Below are 18,660 nucleotides of genomic sequence, written 5' to 3' on the forward strand. Positions count from 1 at the left end.
CGTTCCCCTGCCCTGCCTTCACCCCCTCTGACCCTCCCTATTTACAAAGACTTGGTTTCCATCTTTTCATTTTCACATATTGATTCCATTCCATTCCCTTCTTTCCTTTCCCCTCCCCCTCCCACTTCCCCTTCCCCTTTGCCCCTTTTCTTCCTATTTCACATTACCTATTATACCTTTTAGTCCTCATTTACACTTTTAGTTTTTCACACCAGAGAGACTATTTGGTATTTACACATGTGTGTCCTATTTATTTAAAAGCATCAAAATGTGCCATGAATACAAAAGAATGTGACCCACATGACAAGCACAGTACGGTGAATATGTATTATAATTTACTCTTCTTAACAACAGCACCATATTTTATAGAAGTCACTGACAATTGCCCTAGTGAGGTATGTTTTGTCATTCCCTTATTCCCCTCATTGCAAAAATCTTTCTTTTTTTAATTAAATTCCTTTATTGGTACATTGTAGGTATACAACACAATTACATTTCTCTTTGGGAATTGTACCTTTACATAATGCATCTTGGTTCTTATTTTTTCCCCATTCCTAGCCCTCCCTTCATGCTCTCCACCCTTCCCTATTTACAAAGACTTTATTTCCATTTTTTCCATTTCTCATCATTTTTTCCTTTCCCTTCTTTCCTTTCCCCTGCCCCTCCCACTACCCCTACCCCTTTGGACCTTTTCTTCCTATTTTGCATTATTGATTATTCATTCTAATCATTGGTACATTTTAGGTGTACAGTATAATGACATTCATCATTGGAAATTTGCACCTTTACATAGTCTCTCTTGGTTCTTATTTTTCACCCTTGCCCAGCCCTCCCTTCAACCCCTCCATTCCTCCCTATTTACAAAGATGCAAAAATCTTTCTTAGACAGAATATCACTGTTCATCTGTTCCAATGCCTGCCAACTTTTAATTATCATATTTGGTGTCAAAATCATTAACCTTGAGGAACTGTGAAATATTTGCAGCACAATTTAAGACTTGATTTACACAAATCTGTTTTCTGCCTGATTACTTTAGAAATAATGACAGCGATAATGACATTGATGAATAACTGATATATATATATATATATATATATATATATATATATATATATATTTCAAGCCCTGTAGAGGAACTACCTACTTTAATCTGAAATTCTTTTCAAAGCAGACCAACCTAAAGGACAGCCTCTTTAGGAAACATACACTAAAATTGTCTTTAAAAGAAAAAGAAAATCTTTTGTCATATTAGTTTTTAAGATATGCTTATTTAAATATTGTAAATATTGTTTGTTTGGTTTTTTTGATACTGAGGATCAAACTTCACCTACAACATGACTCTCACTCCTTCCTGGTGGAAATCTTGAGTAGACTAAGCTGCCGTGATGCATCCCTATTCTTTCTGCCTGGATTTCCAGCCAACACCGAGCATTTAGTGAGTATTCTCAGGTCCCGGTATGTGCCAGGCATGGATTCCCTGAACCGGAACTGAATAGATAAGGTCCTGATCAAGAGTACATGGAGAGGGCCAGAGATTTAGCTCAGTGATGTCACTGCCTGCCTTGCAAGTGCAAGGTCCTGAGTTCGATCCCCGGTACCAAAAATAAACAAATAAATACATACATACATAGACTACATGGAGAATGTGGAAAGAAGGAGAATAACCCAGATGAATAAACAAAAAATATATCATTTTAGATTGTGGTTAGTGACAAAAGAAAAAAAGGCAACGATGCAAGATGACAGACGGGAAATGCAAGGATGGAGATACAAAGATCGGGCTTTCTCCTCTCCTTTATGATTATTCTTCATCAAGCTTTTCCTCTTCTCCCTCTGTGTAAACAAGTCCAGAATGCCTTGTATGTGTTTGGTCTTGTTTGTATTTTTCTTCCTGTTACCACAGTATCGATACATAAAATCAATCAGGTGTCATTCTTTTCTCATGATACACTCTGACTATCTCTCTTGCCTCCACTCCAAATATTTTTAATGCTACAAGCTCTAAGTTATTTCTTTTCATTAGGAGGTTTCAGCAAAAATGCCCAGAGTCTCTTTTCTTTGTAAAACACAAGATCCCCTGGCTAGTTCCAGCAAGGGGCCCACTTAGTTTTTCTTGATTCCACTTAGATTGGAAGCATCTTACACCCCGGTGACAGTGCAGGGTGCTACAAAACTAAAGTTCATGACTCCCTGTCGATTCTCTCAGAGACCTGATAGGAAATGGGAGAAGAGTAGCCACAGGCCTCCAATTACCCTTCAGTACCCATGAAAAATTGGTTCTAAGACTCTTCGCAGACTCCAAGTCCACAAAGAAACACACACATCTTCCCACATATGAGTCATCTCTAGGTCACTTCCAAGTATATTCGCCCATAAAATGCGAGTGGTAAGCAAACACTTGTGAAAACTGTATTGTTTAGGGAATAATGATAAGAAAAGCGTCAGTACATGTTCAGTACAGGAGTAGTATTTTTTTAAAAGCAGTTTTGACCCACAGCTGGCTGAGTCTGAAATAGGAAGGGCATATGGTAGCTTGAATAAGTGGGATCTGGGCCACCTCAGATGTTTACACACCATAAAATGATACGACGAATTCCATCCCTTAATCCAGAATAGCCGGGAGATGTGTCACGTGTGGCATTGGATGGAGTCACCCACCCGATTTCTTCATGGGAGACTGGGCAGTGTGCTGTATGTTTTTTCCTTTTTTGAAAACAGAGTCCTTCGAGCATGCCTCAGGACCCTTCCAGCTTCTTCAACCAGCACACATCCATTTCCGAAATCCGAAGCCCCAAGTGGGAATTTAGCGGAATCATCATCCGGTTTCTCACTAAACCACTCAGAATCGACGGGGCAGGAAAGGCAGGAACAAGGACAACCCCAGTGACCTCAGCTGAAGACGAGGCACCTGCTCAAAAGTAGCCGTGAACACCACTCAGCGTCCCAAATCCCAGACTCCCAGGTTGCTGAAAGAAAACGATGTTGGTCCAGTGCTCCAACCTGGGAATCTATTAGCTGAAGCACATGGCATTCTGGTCACACCACGGGTGTGTGGCCTATGTCACCCAAGCTTTCTCAGGTGCCCTTTCCAGAGAAGAGAGCAGCAAGACCTTAAAACCCAAGGGTCCTAGCAAGAGACGTTCACAAGCAATTGACCCCTGGTCTTATCTATCACTGTATCTAAAGTTGCATAGACAAGGCATCGTAAGAGATGGGATGAAAAAAGGCAGAGGCGGTTGGAGATATTTCTTTTGAGGGATGATTTTGCAATTGCCAGCAAGCAAGGCAAGTAAGCAAACGGTTACGTTGAGGAGAACTCCAGCCAACACTTCTTAATCTTCATAGAGCAAGAATAAATGCATTTAAAGGCCAACAAGGTCAGGTTAGGCTAGAGATTAAAAAGCATATCTTGACAGTAAAAGTTATTAAGTATTATCCAAAAGATTCTTGGTCATAAAAGGTAGTAAAAGAATATCCAACGCTTCATTTTGAAGCCACTATTTTTCTATAAAATTGATTGTAATAAGCAGGTGTTTGAATATGAAAAGAATCACCAGAAGAAGAAACAAACAATTTTTGCAATCATAACTGAGAGCCTGTGAATTAGGCAATGTCCCAGTGTCCAAGGAGATAAATAATTGATAAGATCAGTTTTAAGTCGGCTAGTTTTTAAACAGATAGAGTTGGAAGACAATGGTCATCACTAAAGTTTATCACTTTGTGTCCTGGAGTCTGTATTATGGGATTGACTCTGGATAAGAATGTCTTTCTAATGAAGTGCCCTGGGTTCCTAAAATCACTTACCCAAATTCCAAGTCAGATTTATATGCTATATCCAAATGCTGGATATTGCTCAGACCACCCTGGATATTGTTTAGCCAGTTTCAAATTCTGATGTGTCATCAGAGGTCTCATTGAGATTAACTAGAATGCTGTTTGTATTTCTTCCAGGAAGCATAGGAATTAACACATCCACAGAATTTGCAATGTAGGAAACTTTTGGTGAGAAGTGAGGGAAAAGAGCAAATGAATGAAGGAGGACCACGTACCAGCTATGTGTTAGTAAGGAGGAAACACAAAAACGACTCATCTTAGGCATCCAAATGTTCATTTATTATCACAACCTTCTTTCCATAAAATCACTGGAGGTGTGTTTTTAAATTGTCATCCATAAACTTTTTTCTTTTTTTTTTTTTTGTACCAGGGATCAAACTCCAGTCCTTGCGCTTGTGCAGCAGGCAGCGAGACCACTGAGCTAAATCCCCAGCCCCCATCCATAAACTTTTAAGATTAAAAATTGTTAATTTTACTCAATTTAGGAAAAATCAATTTCAAGAGGTTTCAAAGAATATCATGTGTTACTGTTGACCACATTGGAATGGGCAGCTTTGGTGTTAACAAAATAAATCCACCAGTTGCCAAAGAATGCTTTGTAAAATACATGTTTCTGTAAGGTAAGTTCTCCTAGGTGACCCACCCAGTTAAAGAAAGCACAAAAGCACATGTTCATTATTTCTGTGTTTTATTGTTCTCCTTGCTTTCATTACTGCTAGGAGGAGGAGGTAAGTTGCTTTGTGCTATATCACTAAGACCAAATAAAAAAAAGGGTTTGTACGAAGGAATGATCAGGTATTAGGTAAAGCTACAGAGTGAAACCACACACACACACACACACATACACACACACACACACACACTGAACTTTTTCCTTTAATAACTGTTTCTCAATTGATTCCCTCCTGTTTACAGGGAATTGACGAGTTATGAGTTCAAGCAAAAATGTATTAATAACATGGTAGCCAGCTATGATGGAGCCCATCTGTAATCCCAGCATTCTGGAGGCTGAGGTAAGAGGATAACAGATTCAAGTCCAGACTGGGCAATTTGGTGACTTAATAAGAACATATTTCAAAAAATCAGAAGGGCTGGGAGAGAGCTTAGTGTGAAGGTGTCAGTTCAGTCTCTAATACCCTCCAAAGCATACATTTTTAAAAAACAGACAAGCATGAGTAAAGATGTGCCCTTTTATTAGTGAAGAGAACCCTTGTGCACTGTTGGTGGGAATTGAAAGTAGTATAGCTGATATGGAAAACAGTATGGAAGTTCCTCAAAAGAATAAAAAAGAGAACCACTAATCTTAAATTGCACCAGCCATCCCACTTCTGGGTATGTAGCTAAAGGATATGAAATCAGTACATTGAAAAAGTATCTTACCAGGCATGGTGGCACATGCATGTTATCCCAGCACTCTGGGAGGCTGAAGCAGGGGAATCACTATTTCAAGCTCAGCCTGGCAAACTTAGCAATTCACCAAGACTTGTCTCCAAATAAAAATAAAGGGGTGAGGATGTAGCTCAGTGCAAGGATCCTGGATTTAGCTCTAGTACTACTTTTTTATGTTCATTTCAGCACTACTCACAATGGCAAAGATATAGAAGTAACTTAAGTGTGCACTGACGCATGCACAGATAAAGGAAAGTTGGCGCACGTACACAACAGAATATTATTCTGCAGTACAAAGAAGGAAGTCCTGTCATCGGAGACAACTTGGGTGAACTGAAAAGATACTCTGTTAAGTGAAGTAAATCAAACACAGAGGAAAAAAAATACTGCAAGATCTCACTGACATGCAGAATCTAATAAAAACATTAATGTAAAAAATGAATCAACAAAAGCCGAACTCATAGATGTAGAGAGTCGAATGGTGACCAGGGCTGGGTGTAAGGAAGTATTGGAGAGGTGTTGGTCAGAGACTTCAAAATTTCAGTTTCACGGAGGAAGAAGTGGAAAAGATTTACTGTATAGCACTTTGGCTAGAGTTGATAACGTCGGCTTATATATTTGACAATTGCTAAGAGAGCGAATTTTAATTGTACTTACCACAAAAATGTGATGAACCTGTGAGGTGGTGAGTATGTAAACTAGTTTGGCTTTGCCATGTCCAGCGCATGCAGATATCAAAGCATCGCCCTGCACACCACAAGTATATACAGCTTTTTATTTGTCAGTTAAGAAAAACAAATAGGGAGAGTTCAGTTGGATATTATAATCAGGACTTGGAGCCTGGCTTCATAGCATATGGCCTCACATCGTGGATGACACCCATTTTCTGACAGGCATTGATTTTCTGAACATAGACTATGTTCACGAAGTACTTAAACCCACAAAATGACCTTCTCTGGACTCCTTGTGGGCAGAAGTCATAATTCCTTCCTAGCCTCTCTAGGAATCTGAATCTGGGAGGTGGATTCCTTTTTATTCTCTCAATATCCAAGCCATATATGTGTGTGTGTTTGTGTGTGTGTGTGTGTGTGTGTGTGTGATTGTTGCTGTTGACTTGTTTGATAATTTAAATCTCACTTGACCAAGAACTTCAGTTTAAGACCCAAGAGAAAGGGATCTTGGATGTTGACTGCCTGTCCTCTCAGAGTTAATGATTAGAACAATGACTAGTGTCTCACTTTTAGCTCAGCCAACTGACTCATGGAGTAGAAGGACTGTCCTGAGCCTTTTCCTGGAGTTTGGTGAGAGCTATGTCCCTCCAGGCAAGCAGAAGAATGGTGAACTCCAAGTATTTTCTTTATATCTTTTTCTTGACCATAAGCACTGCCAACTATTCAAGACTGTGATGCAAAGTAGAATCTTTGAAACCTAGATAGAGAACTAACCTCCTTGGGTTGGTGTACAGAACTGTAAGGTAAAACAATATTTCAACAAGAAGTAGTTTGCACATTACTCTTTCACCAACAGATAATGCTCTTGGCATCTGAAGGCAGATGATAACACATTTGTTATCCCATGGAGCAAAACAAGGGATGGCATGCATGGTGTGTGTGTGTGTGTGTGTGTGTGTGTGTGTGTGTGTTTCAATCCACAACGCAGAAACCTGAATCAAAACTTCAACCTACTCACTCGATCCAGGGCCAAAGAGAAATAATTGAAACCCATTGTGTAGAAATAATTGAAACCCACTGTGTAGAATATCACATTTAATGGACAGCTATGTCTTGATGAATCAAATGTATTTGTTAGCTGGGTGTTCATTCGAGTGGTAGTGCTGGCACTTAGTGGATAGCTTCCTCCAGTGCACTGAATGCAGAGGATTCTTATTCTCTACCCTGGCATGTACTGACTTAGTTTTAACTCTCAGATGCATCCCAAATGCCTACTCTGAAGCAAGGCTTAAGATGCAGGTCCTTTGAGAGCCAAATCTTCTCTAGGAGAACTTGGACGAGTGACACAGAGAAAGTAGAAAAGCCAGCACTGAGTCCTTCATACATGGGTCTCCTTGTAAAGAACAGGGTTCGGTTCCCAGGTGATTGCAAAACATGCCTCAGAGTTGACCAGGGGAGAGGCTGTGAATCTGGGATACTACATCAAGTCCAACCTCTCCATTTGAGGTTCACTGGGAATGTTAATTGCTCAGTGCTTCCAGCCTGCATCTTCCATGGAATCAGACAATGGACAGACTGGGGTGACCATTCAATGCTGTACACTTTGCAAATATAGGTTTGCTGTAATCCCTGTTGACATCCTGAAGTGCAACAGGGGCTCCCTGTCAAACCCAAAAGGAGGTCATTCTTTGCAATCTCCTATGCTAGGAATCCATGTGAAATTATTAGGAGGGCTTAAATAATCAAGCAGAGTTCTCACACACCTGGACATTTTTGGACCATACTCTTGCATGTTTGCTAATGGGTCAGGCATGATTTTCTTTCTCTCAGTAATTTGAGCATCTGGCTCAAGTTGGCTTGAGTTTTTCCTGTTACAGCTCTTAATGGGTAAAATTCTTTCAAGTTCCGAGCAACAAAAGCAAAGCAGGAGTCAACACGCTCTTGGACTTCAAGTTATATTACAAAGCTACAGTGATTAAAATAGCATGCTGCTAGCACAAAAGCAGATGTGCAAATCAATGCAACAAAACAGGATGCAGCAACTAAAATGAATAGACATTTCTCAGAAGTACAAATGGCCAATACATAGGAGGGAACCTGCCTAATCAGTGCTCACTAGAGAAACAGATTTAACATAGGATGCAAGGGTTTACAAGGTAGGTTTACAGTGGCCGCTTGCAGAGTCAGGTGTGGGAGTGTACAAAAGGGCTCACTGTGGGGGCGCTTTTATTAGAAGGCAAAAGAGTCTGTGCTGGAAGTTAGGAGATGACATCCAAGGTGAAGGTAAAGAGGAGCTTCTCCAAGAAACAGGAGCAGCCTCCCTTCTCCATTTTGCTTTTTATTCCCTTCAGGCAATAAACCTATTGGTTGATGTCACACCCAGGGTGGGTCTTCCATATTTTGTAAATCCCTTGAGCCACACCCAGAACCATGCTGAGCCAATCTGTTGGGCATTTCTTCCTCAAGCTGACACAACAGCCATCCCACTGGCCATTAGAGAAATCCAACTAAAACAACACTACAACACTGAGATTTTATCTGACTTTAGAAAGAATACCCATCCTTAAGAAATCTAATCATAACAAATGGTGGCAAGGGGTGGGGGAGAAGAAGCTCTTCTACATTGCCGGTGGGAGTGTGAACTAGTACAACCATTGTGGAAATCAGTATGCAGATTCCTAAAAACACCAAAACTAGAAATTCCATTCAACCCAATATTTCTCTTTTAAGTATCTTCCTGAAAGAGTGAAAGTCATTATATTATGATGATCCATGCACACACATGTTTATAGTAGCCCAATTCATAATAGCTTAATCTTCCAGTTGGCCTATGTGCTCATCAGCAGATTAAAAAAAATGTATATATAATGGAGTAGTACTCTGCCTTAAAGAAAGGTAAATCTGAATCTTTAATAATAAGACCGATGGACCTTGAAACCACAATTTCAAGTGAAATGAATCAGCTACACAAGCTTAAATATCACGTGTTTTCTTTTATATGAGAAACCAAAAGTATAAATAAGGAGCAAAATAAAAAGACATGTAGTAGGATATATGGAGATAGGTCGTTTGCAAAAGGAAGGGAGTAAAGACATGGAGGGAGGGAAAGGGAAGGAAAAAGGCCTTAAGATGTGTCATGTACGTGTACCAATACCCCATAAGGAATGTAGTCATTGCACAAACACATACAAAAAAATAAAACTTGGAGACCATTCTATCCAGTCCTTCTGAGAGCTCCTCGCTTCTGGTACAAGTCAAGGTAAGATATCTGTATGGGGGCAAGCCTACAAAGTCGCAGCAATTGATTCGCCTGTACTCACTGACCAAGATTCTTTCAAATAAAGGTAAATTATTTTCAAAGGTGGTACGTTTTTAGTTTTTGTTTAAATCCATCCAAAATCTATGGTAGCTTTGAAGCTTGGCGGGGACAGATGCATCTGCAGGTCTTTTCTTTCTGGGTCACGTGAACCTGTGGTCTGTTTATATGTGCATACGAATACACATGGGGTCTACCAAAGAGGAGCATTTAGGGTTTTGCAGCCCTTTTGTCAAATTTACTACGCAGCATTCAGTTATGCCTCTCCTTTCCTTGGAGTCAGTCACTCTGCCAAAAAATAAATGGTTACCCTTGGTAATTGTGCAATATCTACAAATTAAATTACCATCCGGTGACATTTTCCTAACCGCAGAGCTGAGACACTTTCAGCAATGCTCAAAAGCCAGCTCTGCAGCCTTGCAGCAAATTGGTAAGGAAAGCGTGGTCTGCATGTAATGTTCAGTACTACGTGTAACAGAGGAAAATCTAACCCTGGCACAACACAAACCAGCTGCACAAAGCCCGCCTGGCCCTCAAATATGTGATTTTAAAGTCAGGAGAGAGGAATATTGTTTCTTTTTCACGACCTTGCTTCCTAGGAAAACAGGTTGGTGTACAATACCCTAACTCCTAGAACTTGTGGTCAAATTATCCCTCAGTGCAAACTTTCTGAAATATGCATTAAATGGATTGCTATTTTAATATAACCAACAGTTCTCCCTGTTGGCTGAGTATGCACTCACTGGAAATAATTGTCTCAGGCTATGGCTACAGCCTCTGTCACAAGGCAGGTTTTTAGGAAAATTTAAGTGACAGGTCAAGCTACGTGTGTATAAGAGATTTTTGTTCACTAGTATGCTCTTTCTTATTCCTTAGATTATTACAGGTGACTCGTTTGGGAGCACTTTGACGATGAAACTTTCCCAAGATCCAGAGGAGAATTTCAACTTTGGAAATGCAAATGAAGAAGGGTTGTAAAATTCAACAGTAGTGATGCTTTCAAACTTGTCAGGTTCATCCATTTTTTTTTTTTTTTTTAGTTTGCAGACTCCCTTTTATTCATAATTTGTGTGGTTTTTTTTTAAATGCACACATCTGGTACAGGCAGTTAAAACTGGTTATCACTTTGATAATCAGAAGCCTCTGGTGTAACAGTCTGCATGGAAACATACTGTAAAACGAGAATACACAGTAATCTCTTTGAAAGCAATGGTTGCAAACATCCATATTTCTAAGAAAATATAACTTTATATATATGTATTTTAAGCAAGCTATATCTCTTACATAAATTCAGACAATAGGAGCATGCAATCATAATATTTTATGGGAAAATAATTTTAATTATGATCTAAATGCTTTTAAGTAATTAGAGTCCTCTTAGATTAGATGTAGAACATAAAGACATTTCCCCCTAATTTACAACAGATCAAAAAGAGATGAAAAAATGGTAAGTAGGATTGCCATTACCAAGGGTATTTTTCTTTTTTGGGGGGGGGGGGTACCGGGGATCGAACTCCGGACCTTGCACTTGTGAGGCAGGCGGTGGAACCACTGAGTTTAATCTCCAGCCCACTACCAAGTGTATTTAACCAAAATCTTTAGGTACAAATTGGAATTGCGTCCCAATCCCACATAATTTAGAGAATTGAGCAAGAAGAGAACAGTCTTTAAAGTTAAGAAATTAAGCTCTCAACTAAACAAATTTTTTTGAGAAAGTCATTTGCTTTAACATGGTTTAGAGATTATTTTATGAACTCTAAATCTTCTAGTTCTTTAGATTTCTAAAGGGCAAAAAACTTCAGAAGTACCAGGGTGGAATATCTCACTTGAGTTCCTCTACGGGATAATAGTATGAATAAATCTCAAGGCCTTTGAGGCTGCAGCCAACTAGGAGACTTTTCACAACAGAACCAATGCCTACTCCTGCTGAGAAGGTTCCTTTTACTTCTGGAATGAAGATCACCAACACAATTTACACAAGAGTTACTTAAGTGACATCATCTAGTAAGGATGATTGGCACCCTTACCTAATCTCTCATAGTTAATGTTTGGAGAATTCTTTTATACTCATTTGCTTTTTGTCTGAGAACCATGTCTATTCAACTCTTGTGGTTTCGGAACAAGTTTTATTTTATTACAAGTACACTAATGACAACTAATTTCTGTCCGATTCTACCTGCTATTTTAGTTGTGGGAGTAGTTTTATGTAATCTAGTTGATTGCTCTTCAAGAAGACCAAAGAAGTTCCAAAGACATCTGATTTCTTTTGTGTAAGTTTACTTGGTCTTCTATTGAAGAATAATTTGTCATCAGAATAGCTGGGAAAATGTGGGGAAGTCAGCCATAAACAAAAATAATACATTATGAAAGCAAATAGAAAACAATGAATTTTGGGGTTTTCTTTTTTCCCAAGAAATCTGGAGAAAAAATTCTTTATATCACCAATTTCTCTGTTGCATGAATTTTAGTGTTTTGCTATACAACAGCATGAGGGTTATCAGGTCAAAATTTGTTATTGTATTCCCATAAAATTTTTCTTGACTGTCTCTTAAATCAGTTACTCATCAGTTTTCTTTCAGTGAACAGTCTTACCATTAGGTAAAATTTAACTTTTCAGAGAATATTAAATCAAAGAAAAATTTCAGAGTCCTCTTCCTTGTGTTTTTTCTTACTCTTTTGGAAAAGGAGTCACCACAGTGCCTCCATAAGAAGAAGTTGAATTCAGAAGAGAACATGGGATAAATTTTTCCCCTGTTACCTCATTAATCTCATGTACCATCATGAGATTAGGTTCATCAATATTTATAAAGTTGGATTATAGTCATTTACAGATGATGCAATCGTCATTTGCAGTTACCGTCTGTGAGTTAATTTTAAAGTTTAAATGCATGTGGTAGTCATGGCGTTTTGGTATTTAATTGTCTGTTACCTGGGTCTCAATGCCAGAGTTATAGCTGCATTGAAAAAATGAATACTAAAATAATCAGCTTCGTTTATTTCATCTTATAGTCACACTTTATGATAAGTTAATTGAAAGTGTGTGCAGTTAACATATCTCACAATTTAGAAATGTAAGGTAAAATATAGCTTTAAGAAGCATTTTGCTAAAACAATGTTGAATGTGTAATTTGGAGATTTTTGAAATCTTGACATTTACACAAAGTCTTCACTGTGGCTTCTGATCATGGCAGATATGACCATTAATAATTTTTGAAAAATTGAGTATAATGATAAAATTGGATGGGGGAGCTTACCAAATGCTTTCTTATGAAACTCACATAAATGAAGAATGTGTTTTCATACAACTTGCACAGGATAAAACAGGGGACATATTCGTTTCCGTAGGGCCAGTGTTTAGCATACACAATGGATAATCCATACCCATTCTGTATAATCATTGAACAATGCAGTTAATAATGAGAGGCAATTATCTGAACCAAGTGGAAGTAGCCCTTTCCATCAACAGAGAGACAATTTCCGTAACCGTCTCCTCATTCCAGACATTGACCTGTCTGTCTTATTCCTTCATATATGTTGAGAAGACATCACTGAATTTAGTCAGATTTAGTCCTTAGACAGTTGTTGGTGATATTGGACATTTTTATGGAAGTGCAAGGAGAGGAAGCCTGTCTTTTGATAGTGTAGATGAAACGTTAAGCTGGAAACTTTTATCATTTCGGCTCGGGTTGGATTCAAAACTATCAGCCAAAGACCAGTCTTGAAAAATTCTCAGACACATCCATTTCTGTGTTGTGTATGGTTCCTTCTATAATAGCTTGGGTAGTTGCACCAGGTACCATTTTGCCTGAAAAGCCCAAATATATTCACTATCTGGCCCTTTGTAATTTTTTAAAATGATACCTGGTCCCAAACTCTTGAATTCTGGGAGGTTAGATTATGATAAAAGAGACAAAGAAGCTTTCTCAGATGTCTGAGTCACTTGCATTTCACCGGGACTCAATACCCAACACTCACAAATTAAAGGGGGAGAGGTTCATTGTGACTCAGTTTAGTCCCTGGCTGACTGATTCCAAGGTAAAAACAACGGTAGGGGATGGCCGTGGTGGAAGAAAGCTGCTTGATCCATGGCGTCTAGGAAGCAGAGAAACAAGAATATACCCTTCCAAGTCACGCCCCAACTCCTGCTAGTCAGCTATGCCACCCCTACTGTCCAACGTCTTCCAAAAGTCCTTCCTCCGAATACATAAAGCTTGCCGGGAGCATTCTAGATTTAAACCACAATGTACAGTACATTGGTCCAATTTTACTCTTCCATAGTTTATCATACAAATATTTGAAGATGCTGGGTAATAAATAATTTGAGTAAACAAAACTTTAAAACACTAAGAAATCAAAAAAATTAAAAGAAGAGAGAGGGTGTTTCAGTCCATTTTCTGTTCCTAATAACACAGTTCCACAGACTGGATGACTTCTAAGGAAAAGACGTCTATTCAGGCTAACAGGGCTGGTCTGAGGTTCAAGGGGTCTTCCAGAGATGTGGCAGAATTCAAGATGGTGCAGGGCCTCACTTGGCAAGAGATGGGGAATGCTCCAGAGACTTACACCAAATAGTTTTCGTTTCAAACCCACTTGCGAGATGACCCATCAATCCATTCATCCGATGAGTGGACCAATCCATTCATGAAGGCACAGTCCTGCTGACCTCTTAAACGTCCTAACTGGTCCCACTATTTGATCTCTCATAATGGACATTAAAGTTCACCAAGAATTTTGAAGAGGGAAAGCCATACTCAAAACATAGAAAAAGAATATATGAACTTAAAATGATTAAAATGATTGAGGTATCTTTAGCTAAACACAGAGCTTGGTCCTGAGGTTCTGGGCTATAAATAGTAAAATTTAAAAAATCTATCTATCTATCTATGTATCCATCCATCCATCATCTCTCACACTCATTTCTTATGTTGATTTCTATCACCAGTTCTTAATTATTCTATAAGCATTACGAAAAATCCTCTATCTAGTGGGAAGCCTGGCAAATTGGACTTTTGTTGAATAAGACATTGTAGATATTCAAGTTGCTCCAAAACTTGAGTCCTTGGCCCAGGATGGGGGTCCGCTAATGACAGGGCATAGGACTCACTCAAGGTTAAAGCTTTTAAAACATGAACCTAGGATGTTTCCTGTCTGTTTCTTTATTCCTTAGGAGAGTGTTTGGGAGAAATTATCAATATGTAGTATTTTACCCCCAGTTCCTTAATTTCCTCTGGGAAACTTTAGCCTGAACAATAGAATATGCTTTCCATTTATTACCTTTCCATCTTTTTTAGCTGTTTTAACAAAATTCACATTCACCAACAGTGCTCTGTGCGTGGGACTCTGTTTCTTTTCTCATTCTGACCCTGGGTCCCATCCTACAACATGCAGTGTTGTTCCTTTTTATAAGAACACTGGTCCTATCAAAGAGACTTCAGTCACATGACCTCATCACCTTCCAAAGTCTTCCCCTTCTCACAACATCACCTTGGGGTTGAGGATTTTAACATATGATTTTTTTTTGGGGGGGGGGACACAAAAATTTAGTCTATTAAACTTGGCTTCTGCTCTTTCTGTGCAGAATACACACTTTTTAAACAGAATTATTATTATTTTTTAAATAGAATTATTTTTGGTGAAGAACATCCTTGACAACATGGAGGGAAGAGAAGTGAGGTCACATTCCCTTTAGCAGTGGGTGTTTTCCTTTTAAACCCTATAGGATTGGCCTTCTGTATATCCATGGGTTCCACCAACCAGGGGATCAAAATAGTAGGAAAAATTAATTGTACCTGTACTTCAAATGGACAGATTCTTTCAAAGAATTAAAATTCAGGACCTCATAAAATGTGTAAGAGAAAAAAAAATGTGTAAGAGATTGATGTTTCAATTCAATTCTTTCCTCGAACATGGTCTTTTACTGGGAAACCCAAGCCTCAAACTGGCAAAAGGAAGACAGTTCACAAACTCTGTATTTCAGCCTGTTTTATCGCAGTTACCTCTCTTTCCCTAGGAGGTGGGCAGAAGCCTTTCACCCTGAGATCTACACTATGGCAACATCTTTCAGACTTCAACAAGGCACGAGGAGACTGGGTTTTTCACTGTAGCGCTGTGTGAATACTAAGTTTTCACTCCTCCTAATACACAGCGATGACTTTAGGACCTACTGGAAACTCACTTCTTGGAGACAAACAAGTCACAGTTATAAGTGAAAAGAAAGTTTCCATTGCTAATTAGCGTAGAGATAAACTGAGCAGAAGGGTCATTGCTCAAAGAGTTCTCCTGTCTTTCCTCAGAAGACTTGGCCGTGTCTGAGGTGGACAAGACATTGACAATAGTACACTGTCCAGTAAGTAGGTTATTTGGATAGATACCCTGAAGAGAGACATGCTGGCCATTTAATTGGAGCGCGGCAGGGTGTGATGGCTGTAAACTTGTTGGGAGATGATATTCTCACCCCAGACATCAAAAGGTTCTCAGTCCCCTTCATCTTCAGTGTGAAAACATCACTGTGAAGCAAGAGGCATGCTGGGAGTGGATGCTGGACCATCCCATCTGGATTCCTGTGTGTCCTTTTCTGAAAGCTACCCTTCTATGGAAGGGCTCCTTCCACAGAGATAAAACTATGTATCACAGTCGTCATCAAAACATTTTGGCAGGACTGGGTGTGCTACAGAATACATACAGAGGAGCGGCCCCGGGGTAAAGTAGAAGACATCTGGCAGGTTCAACCAAGAGGCTGTGCCATGTCCCTGACTTGAAATTTAAACCTCTCATAAAGCAGATGTCTGTTTCTGCCCAAGGCATACAGTTTAGCAAATCTATTCTAAGATTCCCCTTTTCTGAGAAGTTGTGATTCTACCAAGTAATAGTGACCAGCGACATTTAAGTTACTAGGTAAATAATTACATATGGTGCATCTTAATCCTACTGTTAATAGCCGATCCATTTCAGTTTTTTTGTACTATAATGTGGACACCACGTTTCATAATTTAGTACTAAATTATTGATGGTATGTCCTGATACATTAATACATTATGAAATGCACCATATTTTATAAAGATGCATTCCCAACTTGTTTTTCTATTTATCAGGCTCTTATATATTTTTTAGTCTTCATAAGGACTGGAAAGAACTCATAATGTTGCACATCAAAGTCATCATTCACAAAATGCTGCAGATTTTCTATTTTTAAGAAAAGCTCAGTCTCCTTAAAGTGAATTTATTAAACTTTAATTCAACACTATTTCATGATATGGACACTTAGTGAAATAAGGTCTTTGCCTAATAAACTACTTTGTATCTATAATTGGTTAAAAATGCAAAGCGAAAAACCTTTCTATTCTAGTCTGCATGGAAGGATATAATGTATGCTACAAAGAAATAAATTCATCCATAAATAAAAAGGATAAATATTGCAAAGAGAAGTATGGTTTGCTGATGAAAAGAGTGGAAGACTCAAAATAACCAACACATATGAGAATTTATGAAATTGGCCTATCACAGTATAAGTATAAAATTTATGTTCTATTTAAGTTCACAAGAACCAAACAAATTTTTTTTTTAAAAAATCACTAATTTTTATAAAGTCAAATAGTATCTAGTTGCTCTAGTTTAAATGTTTATCCTGCAAGATTCATGAGTTGGAACCCTAATCCCAGCCATATGTGAATGTTACTCGCAGGTGGGAATTTTAGGAGCTACCTGGCCTTGCCCTGGATGAATGCACTCATCCATTCATTGATTCATGGACTAAGGAATTAATGGTTTACCGAAGGAGTGGCTTCGGTGTAAAAGCCAGTTCTCTGCTCCACACTTGGTCTATGTCTTGCCATGTGATGCCCTGCGCTTCCTGTGACCCTGCAGAAAATCCCCACCAGCTGAAAAGCCCTCTGCAGATGTGGCCACTTACCATGGACTTCAAAGCTATGAGGAATAAACTTCTTTTCCTCTGAAATTACACAGTATCTGACTTGCTGTCAGAGCAACAGAAAATAAGACACTAACACTAAATGCAATTTAAAAACATGCAAGAAATATATGGAGAAACGCATTAAGGAAACATTAAATACACTTGATGGTCAATTAATTGATAGTGTTGGTTCACAGACGGGCGAATTCATCATTGCAAAAGAAACAGCATATTGATCCAGCAACACACTGATACACGTAGGGAAGATTGATATGTTACATCAGTTAATGTGCCGTGGCAATTGGTAATCAATGGAAAATTAAGGAACCTTACGCAGCTCTTAGATCTTTAAACATTCCTTGTTGATAAAGATGTGAAAATAAGAGACAAATCAGTAAGGAAATGTACAAGAGAATATAACAGACTCTTTCCCCGGTTAGAGAAAATGGTTTTCATAGATACAAAAGCATGAACCCTAAATTAGAAGATTCATAAATGTAACCACATTCAAATTAATAGAGGTTTATAGAAGGCATCCCAAAGTGAGAGGGAAAACACCAACCGGAAGAGAATATTTGTAATGCTGTCAATTAGAATAGGCAAGCGTCTAAGACATTTAAAAAGCTTCTTTATATCACGAAGAGAAAGATAAATGAGGTAATTAAAAATACACAAAACGGGGCCGGGGATTTAGCTCAGTGGTTTCGCCGCCTGCTGCGCAAGCGCAAGGACCCGAGTTCGATCCCCGGTACCAAAAAAATAAAAAATAAAATAAAAAATAAAAAATACACAAAACAGCACTTTTCAGAAAGTAGAGAACAGGATTCTTTCATTAACACATGAGAAGATGCTCAGAGTACCCAGACAGTACATGTGAAGACCATAAATAGATCCCCGTCCTACACACTCATATTAGTCACCCTTCCACTGCTGGGATCAAAGACCTCACACCTGAAACTTCCAGGAGGAAAAGTTTAATTTGACTCATGGCTTCGGAGGTTTCAGTCTATGGTCAGCTGGCTCCAAGGCGGAACCATCATGCTGGAGGGGCACAGTGGGAGAAAACTGCTCACCCCATGGCTACCAGGAAGCAGAGCGAAGGGAGAGCAGGGGATGAAGCATAGAGGGAGAAGATAAACCTGCAAAGGGATGCCCTCAGTGACCTACTTCCTCTAGCTGGGTCCTGGGTTCTAGTATCCCATTCACCTATGGATTTCTCAGTGGATCAACCCATTAAGCAGTGCTCTCAGGATCCAATCACCTCTCTAGAGCCCACCTCTGCTTCCTTGGAGATCAAGCCCTCAGTACCTGAGTCTTGGGGGAATTCTTCATATTTAAACCATAATACCACGGGGTGAACAGAATTAAGCGAACTAAACCTCCTGAAGAGCGAGGAAGCCGTGCTTTACTTGCAATTCACACATGGAACTGGTCAGTTTGGGTGCAAACTGGCACAACACCTTTGAGCAAGAGTGTGTCTCCAGCTTGTAAGTGGCACAGTTCCACACTCAGAAGTGGGAGCCCTAGCAAAAACATCCCT

The 18,660-nt window shown here is 39.1% G+C and overlaps 1 long non-coding RNA gene across 1 annotated transcript; it reads left to right on the plus strand.

The window, feature by feature from the left end:
* The first annotated feature begins 1,238 nt into the window (after positions 1–1,238).
* LOC110346168 (uncharacterized) lies at positions 1,239–11,752 on the plus strand. Its single transcript, XR_002390031.2, has 3 exons — positions 1,239–1,436; positions 4,751–4,848; positions 5,411–11,752. It is a non-coding gene; the product is annotated as an uncharacterized LOC110346168 (long non-coding RNA).
* The last annotated feature ends 6,908 nt before the right edge of the window (positions 11,753–18,660 follow it).

The sequence above is a fragment of the Heterocephalus glaber genome, unplaced genomic scaffold, assembly GCF_053883595.1.
Source record: "Heterocephalus glaber isolate CG9 unplaced genomic scaffold, H.glaber_assembly_v1.0 deba00001072, whole genome shotgun sequence".
NCBI classification, from domain to species: domain Eukaryota; kingdom Metazoa; phylum Chordata; class Mammalia; order Rodentia; family Bathyergidae; genus Heterocephalus; species Heterocephalus glaber.